This window comes from Lactuca serriola, chromosome 6, assembly GCF_051521515.1.
Source record: "Lactuca serriola cultivar US96UC23 chromosome 6, Lser_US96UC23_V15, whole genome shotgun sequence".
In the NCBI taxonomy this organism is placed as follows: domain Eukaryota; kingdom Viridiplantae; phylum Streptophyta; class Magnoliopsida; order Asterales; family Asteraceae; genus Lactuca; species Lactuca serriola.
Genome location: NC_136413.1, coordinates 4,971,588 through 4,994,042, shown reverse-complemented (window position 1 = coordinate 4,994,042; position 22,455 = coordinate 4,971,588). Strand labels below are relative to the sequence as shown.

Here is a 22,455-nt window from a genome sequence, read left to right as displayed (position 1 = left end):
GATCAGAAGAAGGACTTTATTAATGGACATGACTAAACTTAATTTGTGTGAATTTTGTGAATACTATCACCTCCATATTTAACTCTACTCTAGGTATAGTTAAATATCTTGGAGTATATGATTGATGTTTTTTTGTGACATAGAGTCTCTTATCTCGATTAAGTATACCCTCAAAGTCACAAAGATTTCTATAGGAACTCCCCAGTCTACTCATCGAGCTACCCAACTCCAGATCCTGAGCCAGAAGCCTCACCTTTACCGACACCGGAATTACCAACAGGTTTGCCCCGCAATACCACCATACTAAAAAGAGACCATATAAACAATCAGAACACACACATCAATATATATATATATATATATATATATATATATATATATATATATATACACGATAATCACACACTCCTCAAGCTCCCTAGTCTCATCGCAACTCTCCTTGAATCGAGTACAGATCCTCTGCTTCCAATAGTACGGGCCCATACTACTTTCCACATATATCCGTACTTTCCTAAAGAAGTGCCTTTACTCAACCAAGTTACTTATATCCATACAACCTTCCCTCACATATAAGACTCCTAACACTAGATCGCATCCAAGGCTTTCCTAGGGATAACTCCACGCTACTTTCCGCCATCAACTGCAGGAGGAACTCCCGCTAAATTCCTCTAACTAGTTCACGAATACAATTACATACCACTAAAACTAGATAATTATTCGTATGACAGGTCTCACACTATAACAGTTGAACTGAAACAAGAGATGCGCAATAGAGTTAAAACCTAACCTTGTAAAATTATTCGGTTCCCATAGCATGCAACCTTTCATATTCACTTACCAGCTAGCTAAAGTTAGTAAGAACTCCTAAAATCACAAAGCTAGCAGCATTCGAGCATCAAGCAACCAGAATCAAGCTGACCTAATCAGGCCATCTTATCACTGCTTGATCAGTACTAACACGCAAGTCTACAAGCTCATACAACCGGCATACAAAGGCATCTCTCCTAGCATTCTATCATCCAAAATTGAGCAGATCCTTAGCCCTAAATATCATACAATTCACAGCCCAAAACATATCAGATAACATGTATGGGTATTTTGGGAAATTTACTTGAGCTCGGCTGATTGCATGCACCACACCCTTCCTTATTTTAGAAAACTCTTTTCAAAAAAAAAATCTTTTTGAAAAACTTTTCCAAATTCTCAGTTTGAGTTCAGACACACCTGTGAGTGTGCCCAAATCCCTGAAACCAAGGCTCTAATACTAACTTGAAACATCCTAAAAGTATGATCCAAAAATTTCATTTTTAATTTAAGTAAAACAATATCTCAACATCATCCATACATACCAAATAAAACAAGTGTATCAAATATCATAAAATCAGAGTGAAATATCAAGTGCGGAATCCATGTGGTGTGTGCGATGCAGTCATCCTGAGATCTTCCCCTTGGAACCGGAAGTACCTGAAACATAAACTAAAAATCGTAAGCAAAAAGCTTAGTGAGTTTCCCAAACCACACCGTACCATACATAATAAATTATACATTGGGCCCTCGCCTTCCACCGGGCCCCACCTGGTATCGAGTCCCACTCAGCTCTGGACCTTACACGACTTCTAGCCCCGCCTGATATATAGATTTGTTATTATTAGGCCCCGCATGACATCGAGCCCTGCCCACTATTCACATACATTATACATATCACATATTCATGCTAACACATACAACGATCATAAAATAATAGCATACGAATCAATCATCGGGCCTCGCCCGGCATCGGGCCCTGCCCGACATACATAACATCACATATTACATGAAAGGTTCATGCAAACTCCTGGCATCCTAACATAATCAATAAGGGATGACATTGGTGCCTTAGACCCGCTAAACCAGTGAGGAAACTGACCTCGAATGCTAAATCTCACAGAAGATCCCTAGCTACTGCCCTAACGACTCCCCGAGTTATCTATACAAAATAACACCCAATTAACACTTAAGTTCCATACTATATCCAATAATCCATACTTGGGGTAAAATGACCATTTTACCCCTGGCCTGGCTAGATCCAAGACTAAGGCCCAAATCCACAATCTAAAAGGCCCAATACTAAAATTTTCCAAAATTGGGCCTAAACCCCCAATATAGGCCTTACCATAAAGCCCAATAAATTTCTGATGTGCACAAAAGTACGTACTAGTTTTAAATTATTAACCTAAATAACTTAAGTAACTAAAATGCACCTAGGTAGTGTACCCGGTCGAATTGTAGAATAGTTTGGGTAAGTCGGGTGTCGATCACAGGGAACAGTTTTAACTAATTAATTTACCTACTATTAAATTAACCTAATTTCCTAGCTAAGCGGTGGTTTTATCTAATTTTGCAGTTTTAGATGAAATTAATTTCTTAACACAAATTTAATCAATAAAAAAACACTTCTTTTAGTTCGAATCCACTTTCCCTTAATTGTTTATAAATTAGTTAAGGCAGGACCTGTTGGTTACCAATTAAAATAGTATTAGCAATTCAGTTCTAACTTAACTAATATTAATTAATTCATGTAGATCTATGTATGGTCACACATTAGTTAACACAAAATCAATTATTAAATAGAATTGGAGTTATGTAAGATTGGGTTAACAAACACAAATTATGGTCATAACATGAATTCTCTAGCACAACCTAATTTGATAATTCAATTTCTTAACTAAGACTGGTTCGACCTTCGTTCTAATAATCTAATGTTTATTAAATTACTAGGTGTTCCAATTCATGCAGAATAATGGTCAATAACTACATACAATAAGACATTAAAGCAATCTAATTAATGAATCAGGCATGCTAGGTAAACCAATCAAACACAAGACATAACCAACAAGCAATGTCTAGATTAATTTAATAAAACCATGAGTTCCAGCTTCACCTAGCTAACAGAAGCAACTAGATTTAGCTAGACATGCTAACAAATAAACTAACACAAATCATATTTAAAGACATATTTAAATGTACCAAACTATTAAGCTAATTATGAACTCTTCCTTCTTCCAGGGTATGTAAACCAACTTTTAGTCCTTTAAGCTCTGTAAATTTCGACTTCTTAAATGCTCCAAGTAAGCCAAAAGTTCCCAATTCATAGGGAACAAGCCCTATTTATATTTTCTAAAATTTCCGTACTCACGTCGTGAGCAAGTTAGCCTCACGTCGTGAATACAATAGATATCCATGTTTGAGAAGGAGTCTGATTCGCGATACTTATCTTCTAGAATATTCTAACTCACATCGTGAGTCTTCAATCCTCACATCGTGAATGGAGCTGTTTACGTGGTTTTCTTCTTCTTTTATTCTCCAAGCCTCCAAAGTTCCAATCTTTGATGCTTTTAGTCACTTTTCTTCAAAATGCCTTCTATTTGGCTGCAAAGTTCAATTTAAACTTATAAGTATCATTATTCAACACAAATAACCAAAATATGTATAAAAATGTACTTAAATATTGCCTAAAAACATGTATAAATATGGCAATATCAAATACCCCACACTTATTCTTTGCTTGCCCTCAAGCAAATCTAATTATTTTAAGCTCAAACTCTTGTCACTAACATCACATAGAACAATCCAATTCAAGCTCAACCATTATACCAAGACCTCAATGCGCATATTTTTGTCGTAAATCTTAATAACCTCCCAATCCTAAATACTCACAATCCTTATGAACCTTCACCCCTTAGTTTATACTTCATTCATTTCTGCAACCTTCCGAATCAATCCTCAGAAATCTTTCTTAACCTCAAGGCATTTTTGTAAGCTACCAAAGTATACATAATCTAGAAATTACAACTTTTGATACCACAATGGAACTCTTTGGAATTCTTCACTTCTTTGACATTTGATGTTTGTTTTCATTGAATTCACCACCTTTTTGTGTGATTTTTGGTATCTTCAATTTTTTTTCTTTTGGAATTTTGATCTTTTGATCTTCATACCTGATAGCTCCAAAAGTCTTCAGCTTTTCAGTAATTTCTCTCTCTTTTTTTTATATATAACTCACTTTTTTCTCTCAAAACCTGCATACTTAAGCAAGGGAGTTTAACTTCAACATTTATTGGCTAGTGGTATTAGTCTAAGTGCAATGACTACATAAGCTCTCCTGGATAGATTTCAGGTACAGGCTGTAAAACTTATTAATCCATATAAACTATCAGATTACCTTTTCATAACTCATGACTTTTCACTAGAAATGTGAAGCCACAAATATACTATAACATATGTTGGCTCAATTAAACATTTGAGCTCGCATTAGATCATCCCATATAACACTAGCAACTTAAGTTCAAATTATTACTAGATTTAATTATTAGATTATTATTTCAAACTTATTAAAAATTTTAAATTTACTACTTTTCTAGTAATTTACTTTTTCGACCCCTACCCCACACTTATTACATACAGTGTTCTTATTGTATGCATAAAATAAATTAAAAGCAATAAAAGGGAGAAAAAGGAACAGACTCCCCTCGGATAGCAGTGGCAAAATCGAACTCCAAATGTGTGGAAAAATTGTGAATCTCGTATACGGACTCTTCTAATAAGGAACATGGATTTCGAACACGTGAGATATAAAAATGGCCGGCAAAATATTGAATCGAGCCTTCAATATTCAACAAATGTGGTGCAAAATATCCAAAGGGTAAAGAACAATGTGGGAAAGCATACGCCACATTACATGGTAGAGCAAATGAACCATAATAATCATCATAATAACTCCAAAAAGAATGGTGGTGACCCATGTAGGAAATATGAATGAAAAGGCTTCAATTTTGTGAAAATATAAGACTCATGGCGTGAGGGATAAGGATCACGACGTGAGGTCGTAGATATGTGTAATCTGGAAACCTTCGTAACCGAGTTCACGACGTGAGGGTAAAGACCTCACGACGAGAGAACTGGGCGACAGAAAAGGAATCTGCCTATTCTTCTTCTTTAAATTTTGCACTTCACACCAATGTCTCAATGGATTAAGACTCTTCTAAATGCAGTATTTTTATGACTCTCCTCTAACTCCATCCTCTCTCTCGACTCACCCTACACTTATTTTTAATCGTGGGTCTCGACTCTCGATTCTAGACTCTTGGCTAAACATAAACGCTCTTGTATCTCGACATTTCTGTCTCGTGACTCCTAGCAAATCTGGAATAACAACCAAAGAAGAGAAAAATAACATAATAGTGCAATAGTTTTTCAACCCAAAAACAAACCAAACTAAAAACTAAAAATAAAATAAACGAAAAATCAAATAAACTAAAGATCAATCATCTTCTTCATCTTCATGCACTCCACTTGTTCCAACCCCATCTCCTCCACGATTTTGGTACTCACTCGACCTTGGATAAATTGGGTAATGATACCCTAAGTGAGGAGGTTGCTCAACATGCAAGTGTTGCACCAAATTCTCTACCCTCCCACCAATCCAATTGACACTTAACGACAATTGATCAAAATATCCTGACTTTTCTCCCCCAAAGTTGGCTCCTTCCATGGGTGCATTTTGTTGCACCGATTGTCCTCAATCCCTTCTTCCTCTCACATTCCTCCTTCATATTGGCCTAGGTTGAGGTGAGGGTTGTTCTTGGTGTACCACATCATCATCTACCGGGATGCCCCAATGTGATCCCTCATTTGTTACCACACACATCGAATACAAATAACCCATAGTAAGATCATCCCTAGGTTTGCATGTCAAATTCCGGGTCAAACGTGGAATAAGAAGACCACATGATCTTGCAAGGTGTGTAATAAAATGACCCCCATTAATGGGGCTACCGGCTCTAGAAATAGCAGCTTTGCTTCCCAGATAATTGGCCCAATGATACGGGATATTGCAGAAAACCCTCGGCGTGACAGTGCTCCAAACGAAGAATAGATTCAAGCAAGTTACTTTATCCCCATGTCGTTTGTGGTTGATGGAAAAGGCGATCAAACGATGAAGCAGTCGGTGGATCAGTGATCTAATTTGGCTTTCCTGCAAAACCCCTGAATGAAATACTCCGTTTGCAATGGAAACCCAAAAATCAGGTCCTGACGCGCCCGAAAAATATTCTCGTGCAGCCGACCACAAGAAAATCTCAAATGCAAGCAATTGTGTTTCATGTAGCTCATAAATGCCCATTCGCCAAGCAAAATCTGCTAGGTTTCACTCCCTAAACTCGCAACCGAGGCGGAAGACCAGAGCCCTTTGGTAAAAACGATCAACAGTGGATGCTTCCAAGGAGACGGACGCAAAGAACTCCATACAAAGTTCTTGATAAACTGACTCATCGATGGTAAACAAATTCCTCCGCCTGTTACAGGTGAAAGAAAAATCGTCTTCATAGAAATTTTTTGTTAAGAAAGGACCCATTCTTTCCATCAACCCAATTTCCTCAAACCGAGCCCAATCAATTCTTAGGAAATAGCAAATTCCCTGGTATGTAACCACCCTAGTTTGTTGGTGAAATTTGTGAGCGCCATGGTAGGCATATCAACGAGAAGTCGGTACAATGGGTGTCGGGATAATACATGGCCTTGAAACTATTCATTTGCACCCCTGGAAGCCATTTGTCTGTAAAAAAAATAAACAAGACAAACAAAACAAAGTCCTCCATATTGTAACGCTCTAAAAATTCCAACCAATTTAAACTTTTCAAAAACAACCCAATTTCATTAAGTTATTACAAAAAGGTTTTCAATACATTTATTATCAGAGTATTCCCAGAACCATATCATAAAACAAAAACATGAGGAGCGGTACGATCACACCTTTGCCTTGCCACGGTCTCCTGAAGTACCTGAAACGTTAAACCATAACTGTAAGCCCGAATGCTTAGTGAGATACCCCCAAAATACCAACCACATATACCATACACATAACATGTCATATCATAACAGAACAGAACAGCCATGCACTTCGGGAAAACTGTGTGACTGGTCCGCCGCACCGGGCCTACAATCCACCTGGTCCACCCTCCAAGTCTAGCCATATACATCGAGTCTACAGTGTGATTGGTCCGCCCGCACCAGGCCTTCAATCCACCTGGTCCACTCTCTGAGTCTACAGTATGACTGGTCCGCCCGCATCGGGCCATCAGTCGGCTTGGTCCACTCCCCGAGCCTCGACATGTCTGGTCCGCCCTCTTGGGGCATACAGTCTATCCGGACCGCTCGCTGGGCCTTCGGGATAACCGGTCCGCCTTGGGTATGTTGGCCTACAACACAAAGCAGGACCCGCCTCAACCCAACCTCAGTCCAACAACCATGTGCACATAAACATATAATCATATATCAATTCACAACTAATCAAACCGATCTTAGCAGATCACATGCGTACATAGCACATCCGTACCAGGATTCCGACCTAACCGGTCACTAGCATAGCATCATCCTTTAAACCAGGATACCGACCCTACCAGGTCTCTAACATACACCATCCTAACTACCAGGATGCAAACATAACAAAGCAATAACATAACAAACAACTACCCAGATTTCCATCCGATAAAGGGTCGGCCTTGGTGCCTTAGACCCTGTTGATATAGTGAGGATAACTCACCTCGCAACTGCTGACTGAAAAGATAAGATCACGCTGCTCCTACCTCCGACATGACTCCACCACTGATCAATACCAAAATTCTGAACTCAATCAATATCAATAATTCCCAAAATACCCCTGGAAGTCAACTGGCCAACTCTTGGTCAAAGTCAAAGTCCTCAGTCAAAGTCAACCTTCTTGACTAACTCTACTCGCCGAGTCAACCCGCTGACTCATCGAGTCCCTATACTCAGAAACTCCCAATCCACGACTCAACTCGCCGAGTTGCCCCAAGACTCGCCGATTCCAACCAACTCTGAGTCACTTCCTACTCAACTCACCGAGTCGTCCCTCGACTCACCGATTCACCGCTCAACCAAAAAGGTTAGGACCTTATGACCAGACTCTCTGAATCCAAGTCAATCTTCAACAGACTCGCCGAGTTGTTCTTCCAACTCGCCGAGTCCATGCACATATTCATACAGCTCGTCGAGTGCACCCATGTGACTCACCGAGTCCAGATGTGATATCTTCATCCAGACGATTTTAGGCCATTCCAATGCTTCTAATGCATAGATCTGGACTCCTAGGGCCAGATTCACATGTAAAGTTTCCAACTTTACGTGCATGCAAGGCTCAACAAGCTCCAACAAGCTAAAAATGAAGGGTTAAGGCAAGGACACTCTCAATCACGCCCCAAATTTATCACTTTCTGAGCACATGGCCCCAAACCAACCTAGATCTAAAGTTGCAACCTCAGATCTAGTCTCTATACCCGAAATAGATCCCAACCATGCTAAAGAACCCCAAATCATACACCATGGATGAAATAACAAGGAAATAGCTTAAGGTAAGATCCTCTTACCTTAGAGATGATTCTAAACTGATGTAGACTTCAGATCCACAAGCTCTCTTGATGCTATCCTCAACTTCCTCCAATTTTCTCTTCACCAATTCCTTCTTCAAAGCTTCAATCTTCTCAACAATGGAGTCACACACGAGATGAGGGTTTCTGGATCTCAAATGGGTAGCAAAGAGGCTAAGGGTGGCTATAATGTGCTTTATATAGGGCACAAACCCCGGATTAGGGTTTTCTCCTTTCAGCACCAACTCACCGAGTCCAGCCGCCAACTCACAGAGTTTGTCACTTAACAATTAACCAGAACCGCGACTCAACTCGCCGAGTCTATCCGTCGACTCGCCGAGTCGACCTTCCTTATTTACACTAAGAACCCTAAACTTGCACCTCTGAACTCGGGGTGTTACAATTCTCCCCCACTTAAATTAGGCTTTGTCCTCAAAGCCTGCAACAACACATCCCAGATGATACTCCCACAATATAGCTCCTGGTCTCAACCGACCCAGGATCCTCCAAACACTACTATCAAACCCCTATAAAGTCCAACTCTTTCTCACTAGGTCGTGACAACTGCTTCAAGCCGGCCACCGACTTCTTTCCCTGACAACAACATGTATCAACCAATGATCACCCGATGATACTTCCGTCGTTCTAAATCACATAATCAGATGACTCTTACAAACTACATATCACCTTGAACCACCGGGTCCTGACCCGGTACCAACTACTATCCCTTTCCTTGCTTGCCACAACTCTATCGAATTTACTGCTGGGACTTATCCCGCTTCCTTTCCGAATCCAACTCTTTTCTTTCCATGTTGACAGGACGACACATCCTTCAGCTCCTGAGCAACTCCCATGAGCTCTCCTCTGCAATCACATACACATGCTGAACCTGCTCTAACATCCTCGGGCTGGAAAAACCCGACACACTGACGATACCTCAAAACATCCCCATGATGAATTACCGCTACATGCATAACCTCCTGACCACAACCATACTGGAAACCCAAGGCTCCATCCTTGCATCCCTTTCGAACTCCTCTGGTTCTATACCCCCGAAAATTCATCCGCAACCTCAACAAACACCCAATCCAGATGTACTTCCATACCACTGGTACAATCACAGTGCTCAACAACCATAATTGAAATACTCTCAATCATCCCTTCTCACTACAGCTTTCACTTCCGTGAATCAACACTCCCTCCCGGAGTTACATACCTTTCCCTTTCCTTATCCAAGGAAATCTGCTTGCCAACCTTGCCACTTCAGACAAGTGCCACGGTGCTCACACCCCACTCTACACTATCCCTTGTAGAGTAACCGCTACTCCATGCATCGCACATGCTCTGAATCTGCTCGCAAGGACTCTCTGGTCCATGCACTGCCTTCCACTAACATAATCAATACCCGGGGCCAGACCCACTGCTTGCTACTGCATAGCAGCATTCTCAAATCACTTTCCGCATGCAGATCTATCAACACTTACAGAGTCTTCAGCATGACTAGACCGCCTTACGAGGCCTTCAGCCAATCTGGACCACTCTCAGAACCTTCAGCATGTCTGGACCGCCCTCCAGGGCCTTCAGCCTGTCTGGGCCATTTTCTGAGCCTTCGGCCTGACTGGTACGCCCACCGGCCTTCAGTCTGCCCGGACCTCTCAAACTATCATTCCGAACTATTCCTCTTGGGAATCTCTCCCATACATATTGTTCTAGCCCTCTAGGGGTTCTGAAATCTAACTCTATTCCATATACTCAGATCCCGGCCTAATCCTAGGCCTCACAACAACCAATCACCCTTTCCCAAATCCTTGGTCTGTACTCCGCCCCATCGGTCTGACACTTACTCATACCAGCCCACACTCTTGGCTGACTGAAACACTGCTGGATCCCAAACAACTAATCAAACTCTAACACTTATCGACCCTCCTGAGAATTTTCCAATTCTCCCCCACTTAGAGCACTGACTTCCAACCACCGGTGACCCAATCGGCATCACTTAACCAACCCTCCTCAACATATTTCCCTTATCCAAGAACTGATTCCCTCTAAAACGAGCAACCCCCACAAAAATCACTCCTACGGCATCGCACATCTCGAACTCTAAGGGAGTTCGACTCTTCGCTGAACACTTCCCGAATCGCAATTGCTACATCCGGCAACAAGACCATACAACCAAATTCTGACCATCAATCCCTTGGATGCTAACCATTTACAACCCCTTACTACTATCACTTTCATCCAACCCATGAAACACGCAGAACGGCGAATGAAATACAACACTACAAAATAACAAGATAACTAGACAACAACAAAACGAAAACATACTCGCAGCTGTATCCGGCTCTGCCCTGACCTCCTTTACTGTAAGCTGAAAAGCACGTCCCTGAGCCCTCGATGGCTCTACTCCACTCTGACCTCCACCCATAATCCTCAAAGTGGCTGGTGCTGGAGCCTGCACCAGTCCTGCAGTAAGTTGTGGACAGTTGGCCCTCATGTGACCAATCTTATGGCACTGATAACAAATCCTCATATCCTGAACTAGGGCTGACTGGCGGCAATACCTCACATAATGCTCCTCTCTCCCGCACTCGTGGCACGCACCACCGGACCTACAAACTCTGGTGTGTCCCTTCCCGCACTTCCCACAAGTGCGGCTGCTCTGATCTCCCAACCTGGAATCAACGGTCTTGGACCATTTCGGCGCCGGCTGCGACTACGGGGGGCCTGCCTCTGCTCTCTCAACTGCAACTCAATCTCCAACTCATACCGCCGAGCGGCCTCCTGCAACTCTAGCAAGGTCTCGCACCTCTGTGTAGATACAAACTGCCTGATATCCCTCTTGATCATACTTAGATATCGGGACATCTGAGCTTGCTCCGAAGCAAACTCTGGGCAAAACATTGCCCTCTCAGTGAACATCCTGGTGATCTCCGTCACCGACTCTGAATCCTGCTTCAGCTCCAGGAACTTCTGAGCCAACCTCTCTCTCTCAACTCGTGGAACATAGCGAGTGTTGAACATCTCCCGAAGCTGATCCTAAGAAACCGCAGCCCTCTGCGCATCTGAATATGACCCCATAGTCAACCTCCACCAATCCTTTGCCCCAAGCCTCAACAGGTTCAGAGCACACCTCACCCTCTGATCAACAGGGCATGAACATGTGAAGAAACATCCCTCCACATCTGACACCATCGCATAGCAACAATCGGATCCTGAACTCCATCAAAAGTCGGGGGCTTCGTATTATCGAAGTCCTGATACTAAAAACCTCTACTGGTTCCTCCCCCTGCCGCTGCTACAGCCACTGTAACCGCCGCATCATCCGTCTCTGTAAGAGCTGCATAGCGCTCATCAAAATACTCGACCATAGCGGTCTTGATCGACCCAAACAGTTCCGACAACTCGGCCTGGAACATAGCAGCAACCTCATCATGCAGGATCTCATGAATCCTAGCATCCAACTCGTCTGTGCTCATCTAAATGATAACCTCGGGTGGTGCTGATCCACCCTGACCGCCCCCTCCTGCTCCCGCCCCTGACCCGGATCGGCTCCTAGCATGCCTCGTAACCACCATACTAAAATTACTTCAAAACATCACATGCTTCTCACTAACCCGGGAACCAACTCCCAACCCAGCCCTAGGGGTTGTAACTTCCTTGATACGTGTATGGGTCCTGTGCTTTCAGTAGTAAGGGCCCATACTACCTTCCACACCAACCCATATTTATATCAAGTATCACCACAACACCCTAGTGATGAACATGCATAACAAGCACTCAAGCCTCACTCCTAGAGGAACACTGGAAATCTCATACAGAAAGAAACCCTAGTCTAGCAGGCATCATAAATCAGGCAACTCTATCATGCAATTCCTGAAGATCCCTAGCCTAGTACTAGCATGGTGTTCTATCATATCTCATAAACGAATAACTTGTATGGTATTTTGGGGTTACTTACTGGCTCCGGCTGATCATACCTCCGCGTCCTCCTTTACTCATTTTGAAAACCATTTTAAATTTTCTTTTGAAAACTCTCCTTGATTTGAGATTGGATTCACCCGGATGTTCCTCCAACTCACTCATACCAAGGCTCTGATACCAACTTGTAACACTCTAAAAATTCCAACCAATTTAAACTTTTCAAAAACAACCCAATTTCATTAAGTTATTACAAAAAGGTTTTCAATACATTTATTATCAGAGTATTCCCAGAACAATATCATAAAACATAAACATGAGGAGCGGTACGATCACGCCTTTGCCTTGCCACGGTCTTCTGAAGTACCTAAAACGTTAAACCACAACTGTAAGCCCGAAAGCTTTGTGAGATACCGCAAAAATACCAACCACATATACCATACACATAACATGTCATATCATAACAGAACAGAACAGCCATGCACTTCGGGTCTACTATGTGACTGGTCCGCCGCACCGGGCCTACAATCCACCTGGTCCACCCTCCGAGTCTAGCCATATACATCGAGTCTACAGTGTGATTGGTATGCCCGCACAGGGCCTTCAATCCACCTGGTTCACTCTTTGAGTCTACAGTATGACTGGTCCGCCTATACTAGGCCTTCAGTCGGCCTGGTCCACTCCCCGAGCCTCGGCACGTCGGGTCCGCCCTCTTGGGGCCTACAGTTTATCCGGACCGCTCGCTGGGCCTTCGGGATAACCGGTCCGCCCTGGGTATGTTGGCCTACAGCACAAAGCAGGACTCGCCTCAACCCAACCCGAGTCCAACAACCATGTGCACATAAACATATAATCATATATCAATTCACAGCTAATCAAACCGATCTTAGCAGATCACATACATAGCACATCCCTACCAGGATTCCGACCTAACCGGTCACTAGCATAGCATCATCCTATAAACCAGGATACCAACCCTACTAGGTCTCTAACATACAACATTCTAACTATCAGGATGCAAACATAACAAAGCAATAACATAACAAACAACTACCCAGATTTCCATCCGATAAAGGGTCGGCCTTGGTGCCTTAGACCCTGTTGATATAGTGAGGATAACTCATCTCGCAACTGCTGACTGAAAAGATAAGATCACGCTGCTCCTACCTCCGACACGACTCCACCACTGATCAATACCAAAATTCTGAACTCAATCAATATCAATAATTCCCAAAATACCCCTGGAAGTCAACTGGCCAACTCTTGGTCAAAGTCAAAGTCCTCAGTCAAAGTCAACCTTCCTGACTGACTCTACTCGCCGAGTCAACCCGCTGAATCGTCGAGTCCCTATACTCAGAAACTCCCAATCCATGACTCAACTCGCCGAGTGGCCCTAAGACTCGCCGAGTCCAACCAACTCTGAGTCACTTCCTACTCAACTCACCGACTCATCCCTCGACTCACCGATTCACCGCTCAACCAAAAAGGTTAGGACCTTACGACCAGGCTCATCGAGTCCAAGAACAGACTTGCCGAGTCCACGGCAATCTTCAACAGACTCGCTGAGTTGTTCTTCCAACTCGCCGAGTCCATGCACATATTCTTACAACTCGTCGAGTGCACCCATGTGACTCACCGTGTCCAGACGTGACATCTTCATCCATATGATTTCAGGCCATTCCAATGCTTCTAATACATAGATATGGACTCCTAGGGCCATATTCACATGTAAAGTTTCCAACTTTACGTGCATGCAAGGCTCAACAAGCTCCAACAAGCTAAAAATGAAGGTTTAAGGCAAGGACATTCTCAATGACGCCCCAAAGCTATCACTTTCTGATCACATGGCCCCAAACCAACCTAGATCTGAAGTTGCAACCTCAGATCTAGTCTCTATACCCGAAATAGATCCCAACCATGCTAAAGAACCCCAAATCATACACCATGGATGAAATAACAAGGATATAGCTTAAGGTAAGATCCTCTTACCTTAGAGATGAGTCTAAACTGATGTAGACTTCAGATCCACAAGCTCTCTTGATGCTATCCTCAACTTCCTCCAATTTTCTCTTCACCAATTCCTTCTTCAAAGCTTCAATATTCTCAACAATGGATTCACACACGAGATGAGGGTTTCTGGATCTCAAATGGGTAGCAAAGAGGCTAAGGGTGGCTATAATGTGCTTTATATAGGTCACAAACCCCAGATTAGGGTTTTCTCCTTTCAGCACCAACTCGCCGAGTCCAGCCGCCGACTCGCCGAGTTGGTCACTTAACACTTGACCATAACCGCGAATCGACCCGCTTAATCTATCCATCGACTCGCCGAGTCAACCTTCCTTATTTACACTAAGAACCCTAAACTTGCACCTCTGAACTTGGGGTGTTACACATACGTTAAGCAGATTAGCAGGAAAAAAGAAGGCTTAATCCTAGGACTCACGTTGTGAGTAGCGAATCTCACGTCGTGAGTTCGTTGCCTTCAGCGAGAATCGATCACGGCAGTGTGCAAATCGGTCTAAACACTTTGTTGGGGTTTTATGATAACTTGATTCTAAGTACATTCGACCCACATGCAATAGATAAATCGCAATTTTAGGGTATAATTTTGACATTTAACTAATCATAAATCCTAATCGCTAATTCAACAAATTAGTCAAAATTGAAAAGTAGAAGTAATAGTGGTTTACCTTAGATTGTAGTTTCATAAGCACAAAAGATGGATTGAAGTAGATTCAACCGAAATCAAGTGTGTGGGGGACCAGAGAATTGTCGCAGTTTGTGTGATTAGAAAAAGATAGGTCAAAGCATTCTGATTTCTCTATTCTAGTGGTCCCGTATTTTTGTCTTTCTCACGTCGTGAGATTATCGACCTCACGTCGTGAGTTGTTATGGGTTGATAAGTTGGGCCATTTAATTAACAGGAAGTGGGCTTATACAATTATTGGGCTAAATGATTCTAGTCCGTATGTTCTTAAGGACTCACGTCGTGAGACATATGTGCTCATGTCGTGAGTGCGTTTCTGATCAACTTAATTTTCAATTCTTTTTATACTAAAACCCAAATTTAATTACCACTTAATTTAGGGACCCCACACTTAATGTTTTTACCATTCATAGGATTACTTAGATGACGAGATGATTAATTTTCTTACAAACTAAAAGTTCAAAAACTAAAATGAAAAGAAAATCAAACCGGGCTCGGGTTGCCTCCCGAGAAGCGCTTCTTTTTTATGGAGTCATGAGCCGGACTCCATGCCTCCTTACGTTAAGTTGTCCGAAGTCCATCACCAGCTGAACCTTCTGCTCCTTCCATCGCCTTTTGTAAGCTTGAACTCGTCTAATGTACGCTTTTTTCAAATTCTCCTTTTTAGCCTTCATCTCATTCGTATCGAGCTTGCATTTAACTCCTTTGTTTTCTAATTTTTCTTCATTGTTTTTAAGCTTCATAGGAATATTCTCTTCTTTCACAACTGGACTCGTCTCCTTAGAAGTAACCTCATCTTCATCACTTGATAAATCGTTGCTTTCCTTGCTTACCCAAGAAGTTGGTTTTGTATAGGCAATTACCTTAACTAAAAATGGGATGGATGCTCTTGGTTTTGTTCGTTTGACTTGTTGAATTGTTTTTAATTCTTCTTCCATGAGCTTCTCTAATTCTCCAAGTTCATCTTCTTCATCAATGTTGAAGACTTCACCTTGAACATCACTCCCTTGGAAACCATCTTGAACTCCAAAAGTTTCCTCTTCATCTCCAACTCTCAAGGTGAGCTTGGATTCGCGGATATCAACCAAGGCTCTAGTAGTATTTAGTAATAGGCGACCAAAAATAATTGGGACATTGGCATCTTCTTTCATGTCCATAACCACAAAATCAATTGCAAAAACAAATTTCCCAATTTTTACTAAAATGTCTTCTACAATTCCCCTGGGTTATGTCATTGAACGATTGGCCATGTGAATTGTCATTTTGGTAGCCTTCATCTTCAGAATATTCAGCTTCTGATAAAATGGATAAGGCATCAAATTTATGCTAGCCTCAGAATCAGCTAAAGCATAAGCCTTCAGATTATTCCCAAACTCACATGGAAGAGTGAGGCGTCCAGGATCTCTCATCTTCTTAGGTAACTCTCCCAAAACTACTTTTGAGCATTGCTCACTTAGAATCACCTCGAAATTCCTTTTCAATTGTTGATGAGCGTCCATCAGATCTTGTAGGAACTTTGCGTATTTGGGAACATTATATAACGACTCAATAAAAGGAGTATTTATTAGAATACCCTTCATGTGCTTGATAAACTCCAGATGCTCCCATTCCAGTGGACTAAGATTAGCTCGAGATGGAAACAGTAAAGGAGGACGATAAGTCTAAGCACTTTCTGAAGTATCCTGTTCAAACCGGTCCCACATCGTGAGTTCGGTGTTTCAAGAATAATATTATTTTCGATTTTTAATTTCTTCGGTTTTGGTTCGGATGGTTTTGGCTCCTCCTCAAATGCTTCTAAGAACTCAGAAATGGCCTCTTCTTCAGTCTCGATCATCATAACATGGGATTGAGTCTTCTTATCGGGGAATTATGAAGAAAATTTTCGTTCACCAAAGTTGTTAGTTGACTAAGTTGAGCTTCGAGATTATGGATTGATGCTTGATGATTTCTTAGTAGTGCTTGCTGGTAAATCATCATGACTTGTTGATCTTTCATCATCTTCAATTGATCTTTTAATACTGCATCAATATCATCATGCCTTTTCTCATAAGCTTCCATAAAACGAACTAGCATGTTTTCAAGCCAACTTTCTTGTCAGCTGGTGGTTGCTCTTTTTGGTAGAAGCCTCGACCTGTCTGCACATATTTTTCTTCATTTTGCTTCTTGTATTCATCATATGGCGGCCACTCCTTCTTTGGTTTCCTCCAGTCTTCATCATATCTATCCCCACTTGAGTAGCAAACTTGAGCCATTTTGTTCCCATTATCATCTAAGTGGCAGTCTTTGGTCAAGTTTGGACCATTACACCTTTCACATCCAACCCTTACAGCATGTATTGTCTGGTCCATCTTTGTCATTCTCCTATCCATAGTATCAAACATAGCTATTACAACAGCCATGTCTGCAAATTATCCACCCCCGCTTCCTTTAACTATATCCAGCCTTGGATTGTGATACTCATGAGAATGCTTTGCAAATTCTTCAACCAACTCTTTGACTTCCCCCAGATTTTTCTTAGTTAGGGGTCCTTGAGAATCAAGGAGCTGCCTTGTCATGACATTAACACCATAATAAAATATTGAGACTTCTTGTTGTATGTTTAGGTCATTTTGTGGACAATTTCTTAATAATCCTTTGTAGCGCTCCCATGCCTCATAAGATGACTCACTCGGTTGTTGCTCATAGTTAGATATTTCATTTTAGAGTTTAGATATCTTCGATGGTGGGCAAAATTGCTCGCACATTTGGGCCCAAGTAGTGATTGCATCAGGTGGAAGTGCCTTCAGCCAGTCTTTTGCAGCTCCTTTAAAAGTGACAGGTAGCATCCTTAGCAAGACTGTCTCTCTAGGAACAATTAGGACACTGAAATAGTCTGTTATGTCATTAACTTCATCCAAATTCTTGTAAGCATCCTCATGATCCCTTCCAAAAAATGTACATCCTTCAATGCAGTAAGGATGTGTCCTTTCAGCTCAAATGTGGCAGTTGTAGGAATTGTAGGTTTTACTAGGCCAGGACCATCATCATCTCTAATTCGCTTCTTGTAAGCTCCCATAGACATATCCGTAATGTTTACCATCTCATTTTTTGGCTTGTCTTCGGATTCACTTCTATGTAGTTCGAATTTTGGGTCAGATTCGTACTCGGATTCTTGTGGGTTAGATTTTTTATCAAATCTTTCAACCTTTGATGATGTACTCTATTCTCCCACGCAAGAGTGACTTCTTTGGTGTTTAGTTCACTCCTGCGTTCTTATCCGTCTTCTTGTGAAGGGCTGACTCTGGATCCTCAAGTGGTGGCACCAAATGTGTGTTGGAACCTCTGGTCATGAACTACTGCAATAAAACAAAAAATAAAAATGTAAAATTAAACAAAAACTAACTAAAAATTGCCTACTGACTGGTCACCACGACGTGGTAAAGAGTACCACCTTGTGTTGTCGTAGAAAATTTAACAGAAAAGAAAAACGAAGAAAAACGAAAAACTACTAAACTCATGTCGTGAGAGGTGTCCCTCACGTTGTGAAAACTAAACAAACAGAAAAATAAATTTTTTGCAAAAAATTAACTTTTGCATTTTTTTATCCCACAAAAAGGAGCGATTAACCTAAAACAATTAAATTAACAACTAAGATAGTCGTTCCCCGACAACGGCGCCAAAATTATATCCCCGATCCACCGAATGCTTCATCGTTTTTTCGCCTTTTCCATCAATCACAAGCGACATGAGGATAAAGTAACTAGCTTGAATATATTCTTCCTTAGGAGCATTGTCACGCCGGGGGTTTTCTGTAATATCCCGTATCATTTGGCCAACTATTTGGGAAGCAAAGCTGCTATTTCTAGAGTCGGTGGCCCCATTAATGAGGGTCATTTTATTACACGCCTTGCAAGATCATATAGTCTTCTTATTCCACGTTTGACCCAGACTTTGACATGCAAACCTTGGGATGATCTTACTACGGGTTATTTGGAGTCGATACGTGTGGTAACAAATGAGGGATCACATTGGGGCATCCCGGTAGATGATGATGTGGTACACCAAGAACGCCCCACACCTCAACCTAGGCCAATAGGAAGGAGGAATGTGAGAGGAAGAGGGGATAGAGGACAACCGGTACAACAAAATGCACCCACTGGAGAAGCCAACTTTTGGGGAGAAATGTCGGGATATTTAATTAATTATGGATTTGACTTGTTAGTATTGTGCTTGTGTTTGATTGTTAATAGATAGCATGCTAATATTTGGTTGTTTAGTTGCTTGAATTCATGTTCTATGTAGCTTAGTGATTATTAAATTACATGAGCTTGACAGCTAGTGATTTAGTGAATATTGAATTGCTAGAGCTAGGATCGACCTAATCTTAGATAAGTGATTGAAGTAATTGAATTTATTTGTGTTGGAGAACATAAATTATGACCATAATTATGTTTGAATAAAAAACCTTACATAGCCTATTCATAATCCATAACTGATTCTATGTTTGATTGTGTGTGATAATGCATAGTTTTACATGAATTAGTTAAATATTAGTAAATTTGGATTTAAATTACTAATAATATAATATTAGGTAACCAACTTTGATAATCCATAATTGTTAGCCAACCATAAGTTGAAGCTTTATCTAGCTAAACAGGAGTAGCTAAATTCAGCTACTCATGGTAGAAATCAAACACAAAAACTCAATAGAGATAAATCTAAACATGATCAAACCCAATAAATTGATGTTTTCATCTAGATCTCTTCAAATCTTGAGCTCCAAGTCATTTCCTCCACTTCTAAGGGATTTTCGGAGGTTATTTTTCGTAATGCTTCTCCAGAAAGTCACCTCCAAGTCGCTCAATTCGTCCCTATGTTCGGATATATATACTTTCCTAAGATTTCACCACCACGTTGTGGTAATGGCACCACAAAGCCAGTGTCGCGAAGATTCGATTCACCACATCGTGGTGGAATCACCACGCCGTGGTGGTTAGAAATCCAACTTTTCTCAAAACACGAAAGTCGTCCGAAATTGTGTCTAATTTTCAGATCATTTTGAATCACCTTAATTGGAGTTATGAGTGATGAGATATTGTCAAATTATTGATGAGGGGTCAAGCTGTCTGGCAACATCATTCTTGTGTCTTCTTCTTGTCAAAGCTCGTATTTTCCTGCTTCCAGCTTCCATATTGCTCCCGAGAATGTCTTTATGCTATATAACATATATTAAGCATAATAAGTACGTTTTGTTCTATAATAAGCATAAATATGGAATAAAATATTAAGATATGATGTAAAATATATATGTAGATATACACATATCAAAATACTCCACACTTATCTTTTGCTTCTTGTATTCATCATATGGTAACCACTCCTTCTTTGGTTTTCTCCAATCTTCATCATATTTATCCCCACTCGAGTATCAAACTTGATCCTTTTTATTCCCATTATCATCCAAGTGGCAATCTTTGTCAAGTGTGGACCATTGCATCTTTCACATCCAACTCTAATAGCATGAATTGACTGGTCCATATTTGTCATTCTTCTGTTCATGGTGTCAAGCATTGCTAGTGCAGCAGCCATGTCTTCTAAATTTCCACTACCAATTCCTTTTGTTCCATAATATCTCATATTATGATATTCACGAGAATGATTTGAGAATTCTTCAATTAACTCCTTTACTTCGCCCAAATTTTTCTTAGTTAGTGGTCCTTAAGAATCAAGGAGTTGCCTCATCATGACATTTACCCTATCATAAAATAGACACTTCTTGTTGAATTTTAAGGTCATTTTGATGGTAGTTTCTTAGTAACCCTTTACAACGCTCCCATGCCTCAGAAAGTGATTCACCCGGATTTTGCTCAAAGTTGGCTATTGCCTTCTTGAGTTTAGCTATTTTTGAAGGTGGGCAAAATTGTTCCAAAAAATGCTCTCGCATCTGTGCCCAAGTAGTAATTGCACCAGGTGGAAGTGCTTTCAACCAATCTTTTGTAGTTCCCTTAAAAGTAACGGGAAGCATCCTTAACAACACGATCTCTCTTGGAACATTCGGGACATTAAAATAGTCTGTAATGCATTGACCTCATCAAGGTGCTTGTAAGCATCCTCATGATCATTCTCAGAAAATGGAATGTCTTTAAGTGCAGAAAGAATGTGTCCTTTCAACTCGAATGTAGCAGTGGTGGGAATTGTAGGTTGTACTAAACCAGGACCAGCATAATCTTGGATTCTCTTCTTATATGCTCCCATTGAAATATCAGTTATGTGCGCCATGGTGTCTTGCTAAAATAAAACTAGAAAAACACGCGTAAAAAGGAACAAAAAAGAAATAAACGAAAAACTAACTGAAGCGAGACGACATGGTTACAGATCAGACAGAAAAATAAATGCAGAAAAATAACTTTTGCGGTTTTTACCCACAAAAAAAAGTTCAATTAACCTAAAGCAATTAAATCAACAACTAAAATAGTCGTTCCCCGGCAACGGCGCCAAAAACTTAACGTGCACAAAAGTACCTACTAGTTTCAAATTATTAACCTAACTAACTTAACTAACTAAAAAGCACGTAGGCAGTGTACCTAGTCGAATTATAGAATAGTTTGGGTAAGTCGGGTGTCGATCACAGCTAAGCGGTGGTTTTATCTAATTTTGCAAGTGTAGATGAACTTAATTTCTTAACAAAAATTCAATCAATAAATAAAACAATTCTGTTAGTTCGAATCCACTTTCCCTCAATTGTTTATAAATTAGTTAAGACAGTTCCTGTTGGGTACCAATTAAAATAGTATTAGCAATTCAATTCTAAATTAACTAATATTAATTAATTCATCTAGATGTATGTATGGTCACACATAAATTAACACATAATCAATTATTAAATAAAATTGGAGCTATGTAATATTAGGTTAACAAACACAAATTATGGTCATAACATGAATTCTCTAGCATAGCCTAATTTGATAATTCAATTTCTTAACTAAGACTAGTTCGATCTTAGCTCTAATAATCTAATGTTTATTAAATTACTAGGTGTTCCAATTCATGCAGAATAATGGTAATTAACTACACTGAATAAGACGTTAAAACAATCTAATTATTGAATCAAGCATGCTAGGTAAACCAATCAAACACAAGACATAACCAACAATCAAGGTCTAGATTAATTTAATAAAACCATGAGTTCCAGCTTCATCTAGCTAACAGAAGCAGTTAGATTTAGATGGACATGCTAACAAATAAAGTAACACAAATCATACTTAAAGACATATTTAAATGTACCAAACTATTAAGCTAATTATGAACTCTTCTTTCTTCCTGGGTATGTAAACCAACTTCTAGGACTTTAAGCTCTGTAAATTTCGACTTCTGATACTCTCTAAGTCAACCAAAAGTTCCCAATTCGTAGGGAACAAGCCCTATTTA

At 40.7% G+C, this 22,455-nt stretch overlaps 2 non-coding genes across 2 annotated transcripts; both read left to right on the top strand.

The window, feature by feature from the left end:
* The first annotated feature begins 17,649 nt into the window (after positions 1-17,649).
* LOC145060828 (small nucleolar RNA R71) lies at positions 17,650-17,756 on the top strand. The gene has a single exon (XR_013687011.1). It is a non-coding gene; the product is annotated as a small nucleolar RNA R71 (small nucleolar RNA).
* Positions 17,757-20,816: 3,060 nt separating this feature from the next.
* Positions 20,817-20,923, top strand: LOC145060825 (small nucleolar RNA R71). The gene has a single exon (XR_013687008.1). It is a non-coding gene; the product is annotated as a small nucleolar RNA R71 (small nucleolar RNA).
* Positions 20,924-22,455: the final 1,532 nt, after the last annotated feature.